This window comes from Haliaeetus albicilla, chromosome 3, assembly GCF_947461875.1.
Source record: "Haliaeetus albicilla chromosome 3, bHalAlb1.1, whole genome shotgun sequence".
Classification (NCBI taxonomy): Eukaryota; Metazoa; Chordata; class Aves; order Accipitriformes; family Accipitridae; genus Haliaeetus; species Haliaeetus albicilla.
Genome location: NC_091485.1, coordinates 1,067,328 through 1,082,196, shown reverse-complemented (window position 1 = coordinate 1,082,196; position 14,869 = coordinate 1,067,328). Strand labels below are relative to the sequence as shown.

Sequence of the window (14,869 nt, the reverse complement as noted above, 5' to 3'; positions counted from 1 at the left end):
TTACTCTTTCACTGAGTTGAACAAAGGGGACTGGACTGCTTGCTTACAGAAGGTTTGAAGATGCCTGTTTCTTGCCTAGCTGAGGAAGCTGTGCTAACATTGATACTGCCCCCCTCTGTAATCATTAAAATTTAGACCATAATTCCACACAAACCTGTCAAAAACAAACAAAAAAACCCCAACCCCCAAATGCCACCGTACCTTATTGTATATATTACATTTGGAACAGACAAGAAGATGGCGTGAAAAAGAAGCAGCATGATAAAAAGGTGCTGGTAAGCCTGCCTAATGGCAGGGCAGTGCTGCCTGCATGTTTGTCCGGACTGCCCACAATGGTGGCAAGTGCAAAACGATACCTGTGAAATCTGGCCCTAGACGTTAAGAGCGGGTACCTGTGCTGTCAGAACATCACCAGTACAAAATTAGTCTGGGTCGGGAATGGGTATATGGTACAGATTTAAATTAATTGCCTGATAGAAGGTTTGTGCTGCTTTTACATTAGTTGCAGGACAACAGACGTAATCAGACATCTGATCCCACATGAAGCCTTCCAGCATGAAGTTCACCTGGCAAAACAGCTTAGATGCATTTGAACCTGAGAGTAAATTTGTATCAGACTAGTGTTTACAGCGTGTGGTTGCAGCACTTTTATCCTGATACACAGAACCCTAAAGTTACATTTATTTTAACACCAAATCGCTGCTTCAGCCTGTACCCACCAAACCAGATGAGAAAAACATCACCAGATGAGCCATTTCCCTTCAAGTAAGTCAAACTTTAGATGACTTTGGGTTTGTGTTATTGCTAATTTAGTGATGCTTTAATCTGGTTTGCTAATGTCCAGCTTGTATATTGGTTTGTGTCTCCGGCATTGTTTGCCTAACATCTTGGAAACTTCAGTAACAGTATCGGCAGATGGAGAAAAGAGATATCTTCCTTTGAAATATCCACATTGCCTTAATTTGGATTGCTTCTGCATCCTAAATCTTACGTCTTCCTTCCTTAACTTGGAGCACAATTTAATTAGTATTTGAAAACCTAATATAACCACAACTATGTCCAAGACCTATATGATTTTCATTAGATATTGCGATTAGTCACATCTGAGACTTCAAAATAAATTAGTTCATGTAACAGTCACATTGCAAACTCTTAGCCCGAAGACATTCTGCTGTAATTGCTCATCATTTTGCACAGATACGAGCAGATGTTTTAGTGAGAAAGATCGGATCATCGCAAGACACTGAGCTGTGATTAACAGGGTCTTAGGACACTTGTTGGTTACCCATGTTTTTATGCTTTGCTATAATCAGGTGTTTTCCATGTGTTGGCTGCAAGAGTCTGGTGCCCCAATTGGGGAACAGGAAGGTGAAATTATAAACACAGCTGCCAGCTCTGCGTCAAAGTACAGCCTGGGTTTATGGGCTCTGAAGCTCAGCTCAGCTGCAGTCAGAGGTATGGCTCTTAAGAAAAGAGTGCTCAGAAGAGCTAGACTGGGAGGGAAATGGAGCGGAGAAAAGAATTACTCTTGGGCGGTATTGTCCAAGTGATGGTTTGGGTGTGACTAGGAGCACAGCGAAGACAGCGGTGTGATGCCCGAGTGCTGCTCACCAGTCCCTTAGAGTCAGTTTCCCCTCCTCTTCCCTCAGACTTGTGAAGACACTTCTGCATAAAGACTCCCATTCTATTTGCCTTTTGAAACCCATTCTGCAGAGGTCTAAGGATCGGCATTTGGGGTTATCAAGCAGAGAAATTGCTATGGAATTGGTGTTCAGAGGGTGGCTGGGTGCGGGGGTCTCCCGCCACAGCGAGCGGCTGCCCCAGGCCCTGTGAGGGGCTCTGAGCCCTTGCCCACAGCAAACGGGAGCTCGCGACGGTGAAATCCCGTTTTGCTAATTCCCGGTCTCCATTTCTGACCGGTTTCAAATCCCGGAGTGAGTCAGGACAAAAGAAAAAAAGAGTAAAATCAGTCCTCCGAAAGGAAAAAGAAGTAAATGGATAGATATGTCTGTCACACGAGTGCGGCCCAGGTGAAATAAAGCCTGGACTTTGCCTCATTCCACGGCTGAAGGAAGCCGGGTTTGGCATGCCAGAGAGCAGCAGGCAGGGAGGGAGGGAGGCGCGGAGGGCCCCCTCTCCCCTTCCCCGTCCCTCCAGCCCTCCTCCTCCTCCTCCTCCTCCTCCTCCTCCTCCTCCTCCTCCTCCCGCCGCCGCCGCCGCCTCAGGCGGCCGGGCCGGCAGAGGGCGGCCACGGCTGGGCCGCAGGGGTGAGCGCCGGTCGGTGGGGTCTCGCCGTCCTGCCTTAAACATGCGAGGGTTTGGGGGTTGTTTTGGGGGTGTCCCCCCCCCCTTCTTTGCTCGGTTTGCTTTGTTTCATGTCGGCAACCGAGCGGGGCTGCACGCTGGGCCTTGCCCCCTGTAAAACCGCTCGAAGCGAAGGCCGGGGGTTCGCCAGCCTCCTGCGGGCCCCCGGCTGCAAATGGCGGCGCTGGCTAACGGCCGGCGGGCCCCCCCAATCCCCCCCGAAGGCAGCGGGGTGCCCTCCCCGTCCCGTCCCGTCCCCCGCCAAGGGGAGCACCCCTCCGCTTTGTGACCCTGAGGGTCTCGCCCCTCCGCCGTGTCGGGGGCAGCCGGCCGGCCTCCCCCCCGGCCCTGAGGCGGCCGGACGCGGGAACCGGCGGTCGGCAGGCCGCGGGGTGCCGGGGCAGCGGGGCTGGCCGGCTTTGGCGTGTCCCCCGTTGTCCCGCCGGTTCTCTGGTGTGAGGGGCCGGGATCTTCGCCAGCGTCGTTCCCCTGGCTTCGAGTCGGCGGAGGCAGGGTCTCGGCGGGCCCCGGTGTCTTTTCGCCCGAGGCTCTGCAGGTGAAACGTCCCCCCTGAGCCCGGCGGGTTTGCCACCGCCGAACTCCCAAGTTTTCTCTTGCCGTGCCGAGAAAGAATGACTGGCCAAGCTAATGAACATAGCGCTGCGCGGGGTTAATGATTAACGGAAAAGTGCAGGGCAAGCGGAGGAGCAATGAAGACCAGATAGTTACTGGAAAAATCCCTAGGCGTTTCATGAGGTTAAAATTCCTTGGCGCTGCCTCACAGGACGGGAGGACATAAGGGAACTACAGAAAACACCTGTTTCCAGAGTACCTGGAAAAGGAGTGAAATCTCCAAACAGGTAAGGATAAGCTCACTAATGCCTGAAAGTGAAGTTACCGCTGTACTTTCACCAGATAATGTGATCCAACAAGTCCACGTGATTTGTTAAGTATTAGCTAGCAAGCGTTTAGAAATGCAGCTTAATACGCCAAATGTAATTCTATTTTAATTGACGTGTGCTTAAGCCAATTTTATTGAAATAGTCAAGAGTTCATGAAGTATTTTAAAATCAAAACGTCGCAATTCACAACACCTTTAAGAGAATCTCTCCTTAACTGCTTCTAAAGATTGACTTGAGGGCACCGCTGGTGAAGTGAAGCAGTCTGGAGGAATGGCAGTACCTCTCAATGATGACATACCGGGCAATCCTGGAGCTGAATCCCAGCTGACAAGGGAAATTTATCAACCTTTTCATATTTGGTCGGGCAAAAAAGTTCTTATTGGTTTGAAAATTCAGTTCTCCTGTTCCTGTAGCTTGGTTTCACGGTAAATGTGTCACACTGGGCTTGTCCTCTTGTAAAGGTCCTGTTTACGGCACAGGGACTAGAGCAATCCACATACATTGACATTACAATTTTATGTGTGGCTAAATGTAGAACGGCAAAAATTATTTCAACGCTGGTGGGATTCAGAGAGCAAGAAGATGATGAAATTGGAACTGTTGTTCATGGAGGTATAGTTGGAAAAGGAAAGGGGAATAACATGACAATTTTTATCGTTTACCATTCATGTTACGTAAATTTACCATTTATGTCAATGGTAAATAAAATGGAAAAAAAAAAAATAAATACCCTAATGAAAGTGTGATGAAAAACAATTTTCCAGTATAACTGTGATGCATGCTGAAAGGTTTCCTTAGGAGGGTGACACTTGAGGGAAGAGCATCCTGGAAGTCTGACATTCAAAATATGCATCCCCCACCAATAATGCAGACTAAAAGCAAAGTGAGGAAACTGGAATGTCTGTTGCAGGAATAGGGGATTTACTGAGACCAAGGGGGTGGACTGGATTTTTAATTATACAGCTATGTTGTTTCTGCACACATAATGGGGTAAAACTGTTGCTTCTCTGGTAAAACAGAGACTGTCATCTTGCCTATCTGTCCCATACAGTAAAGTTAGTAGAGTGAAATAGCAGGACAGGGCTAGGTGGAAGTTTCATCTGTTTAGAAGATATTATAAAAGCTCTGTTAACAAAGAGATTGCTGAAGCCTCATGTTTGGGAGTGAGGAGACAGAACAGGGCAGTTTTCAAAGGTGGCTGCAAGCTGGCATATCAATCTTGTGAAAGTGCAGAAAACTTGAGATGTATTTTGCCTTCCCCCTTTGCCAGTCAGCTGCCTTCTGTTGAACTTCTGTTTCGTGGGAAGCGCGCAGTCCCAAGAGGAGTAGGTGAGGGGATGGGTAGTGGCATTTGAGATGGTAAGTTGTTACACTGCAATGGAAAGAAAATTGCTAAAGGTTGTTTGAAGTTGTCAGAAAGTTTCCTGGGATGGTCAATTGATACACATCCCTGGGAAATTTCCCTGTTGCTTCAGTCTTTCCCATATTCTCCCTTTAGTGTATGTTTCTTACTCTGTTCCTTCCATTACACAGCAAAAAGTGGTCGCTTCATTCTTCTGAGGCACCCAAAATGATATATTTTTTTCAATCACAGATAATATATTGCATTATCAGCAAAAATGTATGGCCAACAGTATTTTGTAATGCTATCATTTGTAAGTGGAAAAAAAAAATCAGTCCAACCTGTACAACAAACTCAACCTTCTTTCAGTGTATCCTAATCACAATCGTGTTAACTAAGTCTGTTGCCTCTGCGTGTATGCAGGCCTCCAGTGTTCCTCCAATGAGTTGTCTCCCCATCTGACTAATGCTTGTGCTGGTTACATGTTTTATCTCTTGGCAAATATATCTTTCCTATAGAAAACGTTTTGAATGCAACTACTGTTTTGTTGTACATTTTTCAACTTCTTTCTTGATCCTGCACAGATTGTATCTCCGTCTAGTCACAAACAAACAAACAGGAGAAGAGATCTTATGGTAAATAGTTATTACTTGAAAGGTAAATTGGGACTTTAGTATTAGTTTCTTTGTCAGAGAGCTGGCAAGAGCGTTGTGCACTTATAAGGTTGCTCTTACAGTTTACAGCTGAATAACACTATAACATTTTTCCCCTCTTGCTTTTGAAAGGAACGTTTGTTTTCAAAATTCAGGGAAAGTTTGCTGAGCTCTGTGAAAGTGTAATAGATTTTCGTTTTACCCTTCCTGGCTATATGTTTTCAGAGGAGCTGGGTGGTTTATAGGGAGTAAATATAGTTTAATGTTGTTATTCGTGTATTACGTCAGACATATTACTTTATTCCTGATTTTATTCTTTGCGGTTTCAAAGGCAGACAATTAGAGAGATTCTGTCTCTAAGAAGATGACGACTGATGTGAGGATTAACGGCAAGCAGCACATGATGTTTTTTTCCAGTATTTCTCCATCAGTTAAAAGTCGTGCTGTAAGTCTGGATATAGGAACATGGGGTGACCTGAAGGCAAAGATGTGCGACTGCAGTACTGTGTAACCCATCAAGTGGTCTCTATAGAGGATATATATCCCAGTCTGTTAGGTACAGCCTATCTTTACAAGACTGGATATGAAGCAGAGAGGTTAGGAAGGTTTTGAAGTGGTTTGAACAAAGGTAAAGTGGGAAGGTTTCAGTCACTGAAAGGCATATAAGGAGAGAGGACATCGGACTCTTCTGATCTTGACACTGGAGACAACTGAAGCTATAGTAGCAGTAACTCTGCATTCCAGTAGAAGCTGGAATACATGTAACCCTGAGTGAGGTTTATTATTAGCATTTCAGAATTTCAAGCCAGTCTTGCCAAACTTGGGTTTGTGACATTCCTTATGCTTCAGAAAATTCTTCTTCTTATATACCAAGTACCATCTACTGTCTGATTGCTAGGGTAACGTCAAGCACTGGTGTTAGCAATACTGCCGTGTAATTCGGAGTTCAAGGGATACAGTAACATCTTAAAATGCATAGAAGGATGCTACAAAAAGGAAGGGAATAATCTCTCCCTGCTTGGTGGACAGGATGTAAAGTAGCAGGCTGAAATTAATGGAAAAGAGATCCTAGGAAAAAAAAATGCACTGGAGTTTATTGTTTAGGAAGGCTGTAAATTCAGTGTCAGAGTAATGCTACTGTTAAGTTGCCTATAACACCTCCCTGTGTTCTGCCCTCATTTGCACTCAGTTGTGCTGCTGACAAACTGTTTAATTTAAATGAAAAAAAACCTCACAGTTTTTAGATTTTCTTTTCTCTGACACATGACAGTGCACATACAGTTAATGTGGAAATAACAGGAAGCAAGCATCATTACTATGACTACTTAGTCGTGTAAAAAAGCGAGATGGGAAATTACAGAAATACTACATATGGCGCTTTCTGCTTTTAAAAACAATCTGAGCTCAGAAAATTAGAAACATTCCAGCTACTCATAGAACCAGGTATATGAATTTCAAGGTGAATATACATTTCCAGATACATTGGACAGGCTGAAGGCTGCTGAAATGTCAGCATGCTGGGGAGATGGCTGGCAGACACCTTTTCATCTCAGACAGTACCGTAAAGAAACTGGTCTTTCAGTGGGGCTCATATTGTCCCTTTCTGTGCTGTTCCTTTCAAGGGATGGAGAGAGAATGAATGCAAAGGATTTAGGAGGAGGTGACATTTCTTTAATGGCATCCTGTGGGTGCATTGTATTGCAGAGACCTTTTCCTTTGTATCTCACTCTGATTAGCACATTTCTTTGTGCAGTTTTAAAATGCTTGGACAGTTTTCCCTGAAGAAATACATGTGCCTTCCAGCAGTTTTAAATTGCTCTTGATATGTTTGATATCCTTATACATCTGCAAACCCATCAGAATCTTGCTGAGTTCTTGACTGCAGTGTTTCCTGTGGTAATTATATTTTCTGCAGTTTTAACCACACATCATGTGAAAAAGTGTTTCCTTCTGTCTGTTTTTAATCTGCTTTTAATTTCACTGAGTAGTCCCTCTTGGGCTTTTGAAATTTGAAAAACAGAAAGAAGTTCTTTATCTTCTCCCTTTACTCTTTCTTTCCCTTATCCTTTCCTTGGCTTCCCTCATGTTGTTCTGTTTTCAAAGCTAACCAGGCCCGCTCATTTGAATCTTCCCTAGAGGAAGGGTGAGTGCCTTTGAAGAGAAATCTTCTCTTAAACTCCAGGAGGGCAGTGAAGTCTTTTTGAAAGTGAAAATCTGAGAGAATATTGAATATTCCAGAACTGTTCCAACAATTGGTCAAAAGTCACTAGAATATTTTTCATACAATTCACCAACTTTTTCTTATTGAATCCTAACTTCTTGCTATTCTTGATCATACTACTTATTAAACAGAGGTTTTCATTCAACAGTGCCACCGAGGTTGCTTAGCCTAAGTCGATTAGTTTGGCCCTTAAGATTTTTGGAGGCTGAATTCCACCCTCCCTCTGTATGCTATGTTACTTCAGAATTAGTGTTAGTGAGCTTCCTGAGACTCTGTACTGACTATTCAACATGTGACATTCCCAGCTCTCCTACCCTGTTCCTGTGGCTTTCTCTTTAACAGGATTAAAAAAGGGGGGGTGGGGGTGTGGGTAATGCGATGGTGGGATGATGTCCTTTCACTGCAAGCTTTCATATGCTTACTAACAAATACAAAAGCCCGCAGGTAATGCGGCTTTCATGTATTTCAGGCAGCTGATGTAGAGGAGTCTACCAGACTTCTACCAGGTCTCTACCTCTACCTCACCAGGAACTGCGATTGAGATGGGACATAGAAAGAATGGACTAGGAGGAATACTCACTGTTAGTGATGGCTAGTGACAGCTCTGAGATGGGAGATGATGAGCAAGCCTGGACTGTAATAAAAGATAAACTAACATCTAAGAGAACTTGTGGGAGAGAAAGAGGAATATTGTGTGTATCTTTTGTCCATGGCAATTGACACCAACTCAAGATGTTCTGTAAGATGATAATATTTTCTGCCCAAGCATAAAAGACCAGCTAATTTTACAGAATTTGCATAGGAAGTAGAAACACCCAGGGAACGAAAGAATGGATCTTTGGAAAGAAAGAAATGATGGCTAGAGAATATCTTTTTGAAACATCTATCATGAAAGGTAGAAACTAGGAAGGTGTTAACAATGTCTTTATATTAAATATTAAAAGGTTAATAATTAAAAGCACCCTATTGATGATCTAAATCTGTGAGGAAAACCCCCTCATATCAGTAAGATTCAAAAATACTGTGTAAATGAAATTTAATGTTACAATGTAGATGCAGAGGAAAGGCTTGATTGTAGAGAAATAGCTTGGAAATCTCTGTATGACTAAACTTAATGCTATTTAGTATTAAGGACCAACTTAACATGATAAACTGGGCTATAAAGTCAAACTTCATAACAAATGTAGATACAGAATTATCATTGCCCAGAAATTTGAGTCCTGAGATCAAGTTAAGTTTCTGGTATTCATTCACCTTAATTAACCAATTCAACTGATTAATTCAAACCAACCAATTACATAACAGAAAACATATAGAAAGCTTTGTAAACAATAACAGCATAAGCATAGCTTTAAGGAACGTGCATACTCAAACAGAAAACATTTCACACCCCAACTAGGGTGCAAGTACAGGTATCCCTAGGCAGTCACTAGCTAGCAGCAGGGCCCTGCCACAGTCCTGAGTGGTTTTACCACTGGCGACATGGCCTGAGCCAGCAGAAGAAACAGCCAGCTCTAACTGGATGCACACATTACACATACTCCCATGTTTTTCCTTTCTTTATGTTTTTTAGTGTTTTGATCGTTTTTCTTCTGGCATAATCTTCTATTTCTTCAGTATTCTTTTTCCTCCAAGGAAATTTATATTTAATGTTGGCATCTGTCCCTAGAATACTTCTTTTTATCATGTCCTAGAATTTATTTAATTATTTAGTGATATCCTCCTTGTCATGTTTGTTGAGGATGACATACTACTGCACAGCCTTTACTCAGGTGGGTATGTAAACACATGCTTACATACGTTAAGCTCCCGTTACAAGATCTTTCCAGGCTCTTCCGAAGTCCTTTATTTGCTGGTTGCTAACATGTCAGGTGCCTCATGCTCTCTCTCGTGTCTTCTGTTGCCTTGAACGTGCCAGAAATTTTTTCTTGGCACTGCTGACTGGGACGACAACTTGTCCCCTCCTGTGCCTGCCTCACCAGCTTTTAAATGGGCCCATATTGTGCCACTATCTTTAGATACCGGGAGACCAGGTACATAGGTGTTGGTTCCTGAGTAAGTATTGAAGGACCACAGTTCTGACACCTACCACACCTGCCGGGATAGGTGTCTTATTGTGCTAGGCTACTGAAAATAACATTTATTACAATGCAAAGTTTAAATTCAAAAAATAAAACCCAGAGCCTTACAAACGTGGTTTGTGTTAATGAAAGATAAGGCACACACAAAAAAAAATTAGCATCTGTTTTTATGCTTATATGTAAGGATTCTCTGTAGCTGCATCAGCAGCTTAGCCAGTTATAAGGCTGATCTCAAGAATATCTACCCACGACACACAACTTTTGTGTGAATCCATGCCCTGGGTTGTTCTTGCGCCTACCTCTACCTCCTCCCATTCAAGGTAATTGATGCATATTTCTATTGTACATGCTAATGAGTATGTTCTTGGCTTTGGGTGATTTTCTTTCTAGCACTGTCCAAGAATCTGAGATACAAACGTATTTTTTGCCCATTTCATCTTCCTTTTTAAAAAAACCTTTTTTACCATTACGGTAATTTGTTACCATGTTGAATGTTGTTCTGTTCAGCCCAGTAATTACTTAGCTGCGTACTAGTCCTTAAATGACTTTAAGATTGAGTGGTGAACTACTCATTTGCTACTACTGTGGCTTCCTCACGTTTCCTTCCAAGGTTTAAAAAAAAAAAACAAAGACAAAAACAAAAACAGAAAAAAGAAAAAAAATCTCAGTCTTTGTTGTGACAATGTTTTCTTTATTTTGGAGGTTCCTTTGGACAACATTTTTCTAATTTTTCAAGAGCAGATTTCTTATCCTTTTAAATACATATTTCTTAAAAATACATTGTGCCCTCTTGGAGCAACAATTTTTGATGTTATACCTCTTTATGAGTAGTCATTTAGGGCACATAAATTTCGGTGAAATTTCATAGCTGGCAGAAGGAGTTAGGTATTAAAGGTGGTATAGGGAAGCCAGTGTTATTAATCTTACAAAATAAAAAACTTTATTACAGATCAGTAACCACTGTCTGTTAGCACCTTCTTTCTCACCTGTTCTTATTTAACCTGCTGTTGAAAATGGCTGTTAAAAAACACGTTTAGTTACCTGTTTATTTAGAAAATCATCCCTAACTCTCATGTTTCATTGGTTTTGAAACTTAAAGTGATCTTGATGTTCTGCAGGTTCTGTGGTGGACCTATTGGCTTGTTTGTGCTGTTTTACTAGAAAAGGCATGTTCACACACCTTTGATTTATCTTTCTTGTTCCTAGCATAAAGTGTAGCCTCCACAGCCTTGTTCTTAAAAACAACTTGCGATGGAGGCTATTTGCTGCACATTGCTTTTAAGTACTTATTTTTAGTGTACATATGTTTGGTACATAAAATGCAAAAATATATGTGAAGAAGGGTGATCACTATTCTGAAGCTTTGAACATTATTACATCGTGTTATTACAACATTATTACATTACAAAGAGTGTCACATCTAATATAGCTGACCTTGCCACCAGGTATTGATTTGCCATCTTTTTGCGGTTTCTACTGCTCAGCACTACTCCATGTTAGAAGTGAATCCAGTACTTGTTTTCAGAAAAGGATTGGTCTTTTGAAAAGATACAGTTCCTACAGACTACTGGTAGTTACTTTAACAACAGAAGCCTCAATAAGTAGTGAAGATGCTTTGAAATTACTAAGATGATGCATCAAAATTTTTTTTATCCAAAGCAGCATTAAACATCCTTTCGCTCAAGAAAAGTATCTGTAAAAGGAAACCAGAAGGAAAACAGAACAAATGTAGACCTAGAAGCACCATTCATGTATTTGAAAAGCAGCAGGAAGGTTATCTTTTCAACCAGATGGGAAATGGTATGAATATAAATGGATTATTCAATAGGTATTTAACAGGGTGATCATAGAGAGAAATATGAAATGGGCAGTGCTAGACGATGGTGTGTAGCTGAGCGGTGAGTACAGGAAGGTGCGTCTTCTGCTGTAATTTGTACGTTATTCCCCGCTTCACTGTACAGTGCCTCTACACTCCTAGTTCAATCCCAATCCCAATATTCAGCCCATTTTTCCTGGAAAAGACTAATTAAATTTAGATGCCTGATGAGGATGTGAATACAGCTTCATTGTAAGAAAACCCACAGCTCCACCTATCTCTATTCCAAATTCAACAGGCAGAGCCATAATGAATGTTTTGAGTCTTAACACATGTTCTGGATCCCTTATTCCCCAGTCTTCTTCCACGTGCTAGTTGAGGATGCTTCTGGTCACCTTGCCATCACAGTTTTACAGCTTGTCTTCCTGGGTAGCAGCAGTAGCAGCCAGCAAAGCTGTAAGCTGCAGAGCTGAAGAGAAGTATATTGTCTTGAGGATCCAGAAACAGTGTCGGGCTTTTCATGACAGCTTGCTGTCCTAGGATTGGTGGAAACCAACTGGTTTTAATAAGTATCCATTAAATATATACACTATTTCTCATGTTTTTTCAGTGAATAGGAAGTTTCTTCCTTTCTAGGGAGCTCATGTAATTCATCCCTTATTTAACATAGCATGGAGTTATTTCCTTTATCTTACCAATGTTGCAGGCTTGAAATATGCTTGACGTGCATTGTACTTGCAGTTGAAGAATCTTTAGTTAAGCATTATATTTTTATATAGTAGATTAATTACTCCAGTTATTTTTCTTGAAGACTGCAGTTACATAACATGTAGACTACTGACCTGTGTTGTATGAGTTTATTATTCTGTAAGATACAGTAAATAAATCATAATTTTGATGAAAGGTTAGTGTGATTTTATATGCCGAACACACATATTAAGAAACAGAATTAGCAACGAATGTAAAATATTAACTGCTTGTAAATAATTCACAAGTCAGAGAATGTAGATGCAGAGCAGTTCTCTTAATTTTTGCTTTGGTGGGCAATAGGAATAGGTTTAGACTGGTGTCTTGTTGAAAGAGAGAAACTGAAAATACTATCCCCTAGAATTCAGCAGAAGCTGTAGGCAAGTAAGGTATTTTGCTCCATTATACGTTGCAATGTATGTAACATAAAACGTGGTAGTGATTCTCCTTCCCTCAGCATACTTTCCCTCCATTCTGTATTCTCTGAGCACTGAAGAAGAGTGAAAAATGACATTTCTTAACCACTTCTGCTGACAAAAGTTAGCCTGGTGGTAATGGTGGAAGAGACGTCTCTTAAGACTACACAAATCAAGATCACTCCTAAATAAAAGGGAGAGTTTTTTAAAGGGTTAGCAGGAAGGAAAAAACAGAAATCTCAAAACTCCTGAATGTTTCCCAGACTGTCTTTCAGAGAACTACGCAGAATGTCAGACTGCTGTAAAGGCAGGCTGCTTCTAGACTGGCAGCATCTGACCTCAGTACACAGAGGTTCAAAATCTGTGCCTCTGACCAGAGACAAACTCTGCCAGAATGTGGGTGGGGAGGTGCTGCCACTTTAAACCTGGCCTAGATTTAGGTCATTTGGATTCCAAATGGAGTTGGAGCCAAATGTAGTAACACAGACAAATAAGCTGGGAGAGAACAACTCTTCCTAGCAAAAGACTTTATGGACTCTGCCCCTGAGGACTTACCCAGAATTGCACAGCATACGGCAAAGGCTTGCACCCGTACTTGAAAACAAGAACTTCAACTAAGGCCTCTGGGCACAAAGGTAATGAATGCATTGGACTATCCTTCTTATTTAATTGCCTGTCTCCTCCAGTCACATGTAAATCCTGTCTAAATGAGAGCCTGTCTCTCCTAATGGTAATGTGGAAGCTGTGATTATCTGAGGTGTGGGAGTGAACAGTATCATAAGGAGAACAGATGGCAGGCAGTTCTGAGTGGTGATACGGCTGGCTGCGCTGTGGTGAAGCTACCTGCAGCAGCTTAAGCTGTTATCTTTCCTGGCTGGCTGTTTTGCCTCCTAGCTGGAGATGATTGCCCTTCTTATGGAGTTGGCAGGATGGAGAGTGTGAACACTTGGTGGCTCTGTCACCCAATGCTACAGGGACAGGCAGGTTCTTTTAGGGACCTTTGGTAGAATGAGGACTGGCCACAGGGTTGTAGTTACAATTAGAGCTTTATTATTGCATAAAATATTTAATTATCAGCATATCTTACTGTTATCTACAGTTTCTAGCATTTAGTGTAGCTTATTGCTGCACAAAGTTTTTATCAATTATCATACTATCAGTTAAGCAAAATTTCTAGCAATGCGTGTAGCTTTCTTACTATCTAGAGTCTTTAGTCACCTAGACTTTTAGTCACCTGGACCCTCTGCAGATCGGGTCAAATTCTTAACAATCAGTTCATGATACAATAATCAGACTTCACCCAAAAGAACATGAGTCAGTCACTCAGTCTTTGGAGGAAGAAGGCAACGGTGGATGCATCCCAGAGCACTGGGGGATCACGGGTTTTGCTGTCCAGCAGCAGGACTTGCAGCTGCTTGACTCTGTAGGCAGTATTTCATGTGCTGTTACACTTCCCCTGTTCCGTAACGGGTGTCACCACATCCTGGCAGCAATGCTCAGCGGGCAGATAGTCTTGTCACAATGCTGACAAGGGATCTGGCTGTTCTATAACGGGGGTCATCACATCTTGGTGACAACCACAGTGTTGAAAAAGGGAAGAGAGAAGGAGGTGATACATGATCAGCACGCTTACATTTTATGGCCCTTTGTCTTAGGAAATGGCATTGCTTTTGCTAACCATATTACCAGGAGTCAGGAGCAGGACATACTGGTCCCATGGCTCCAGCGCAAAGCTTCATCTTAGTGTAAATGCCTCTCCCTAAGCAAAATCACACACTGCAGTTTAGTGCGGCTCTCAAGCGGTTGAGACCTGTACACGTATCACTGCCAACTCTGAGACAGAGACAACAACCCACAGCAGAAAGTAGGAAACATTACCTTACTCATCACTTCAGCTGTGAATGTGTGTCTGTGACCAGGGAGACCTGTGGATGTGGAAGATTCAGCTCCCACTCAGTTCTCCAGAGCCCTAGGTCTGTGATATGCATAAAGTAATTTCTCTTTCTTTGAGGAAGTCCATATACTCAGTAACTTTTATGTTATATTAAGCATAAATTCTCCAGAAAATTGGCATTGGTCTTTTCTAGAAAGGTGCTTATGTTGGCACAGGACTGAAGGGGAGTCAAAGACACCTTTGCAACAAAGCTGTCAGGGAGGAAGGGCAAGAAACACCAGTATGATCCCTTGCCATAGTACTTGCTGTAATCCCGGACAATTGAGCACGAACATGCTCTTGATGAGGAGACTCCAATGTTGTTTTCACTCAGAGCTTTTGTTGGTGGCAAATGCTCTTCCAAGCTTATTGCAAGCAGTGCATGGTAGTGCATGGTCTTCATGACAATGCATTAATCACAGCCAGTGACAAAATGTCTTCTGGACCAAGCGTT

At 42.3% G+C, this 14,869-nt stretch overlaps 1 protein-coding gene across 1 annotated transcript in view; it reads left to right on the top strand.

The window, feature by feature from the left end:
* The first annotated feature begins 3,027 nt into the window (after nt 1-3,027).
* Nucleotides 3,028-14,869, top strand: part of DDC (dopa decarboxylase) — a 78,794-nt gene continuing 66,952 nt past the window's right edge. The window contains exon 1 of the mRNA XM_069778675.1: nt 3,028-3,164. The gene's annotated coding sequence lies outside the window, so the exon portion shown is untranslated. The remainder of the gene's footprint in view (nt 3,165-14,869) is intronic.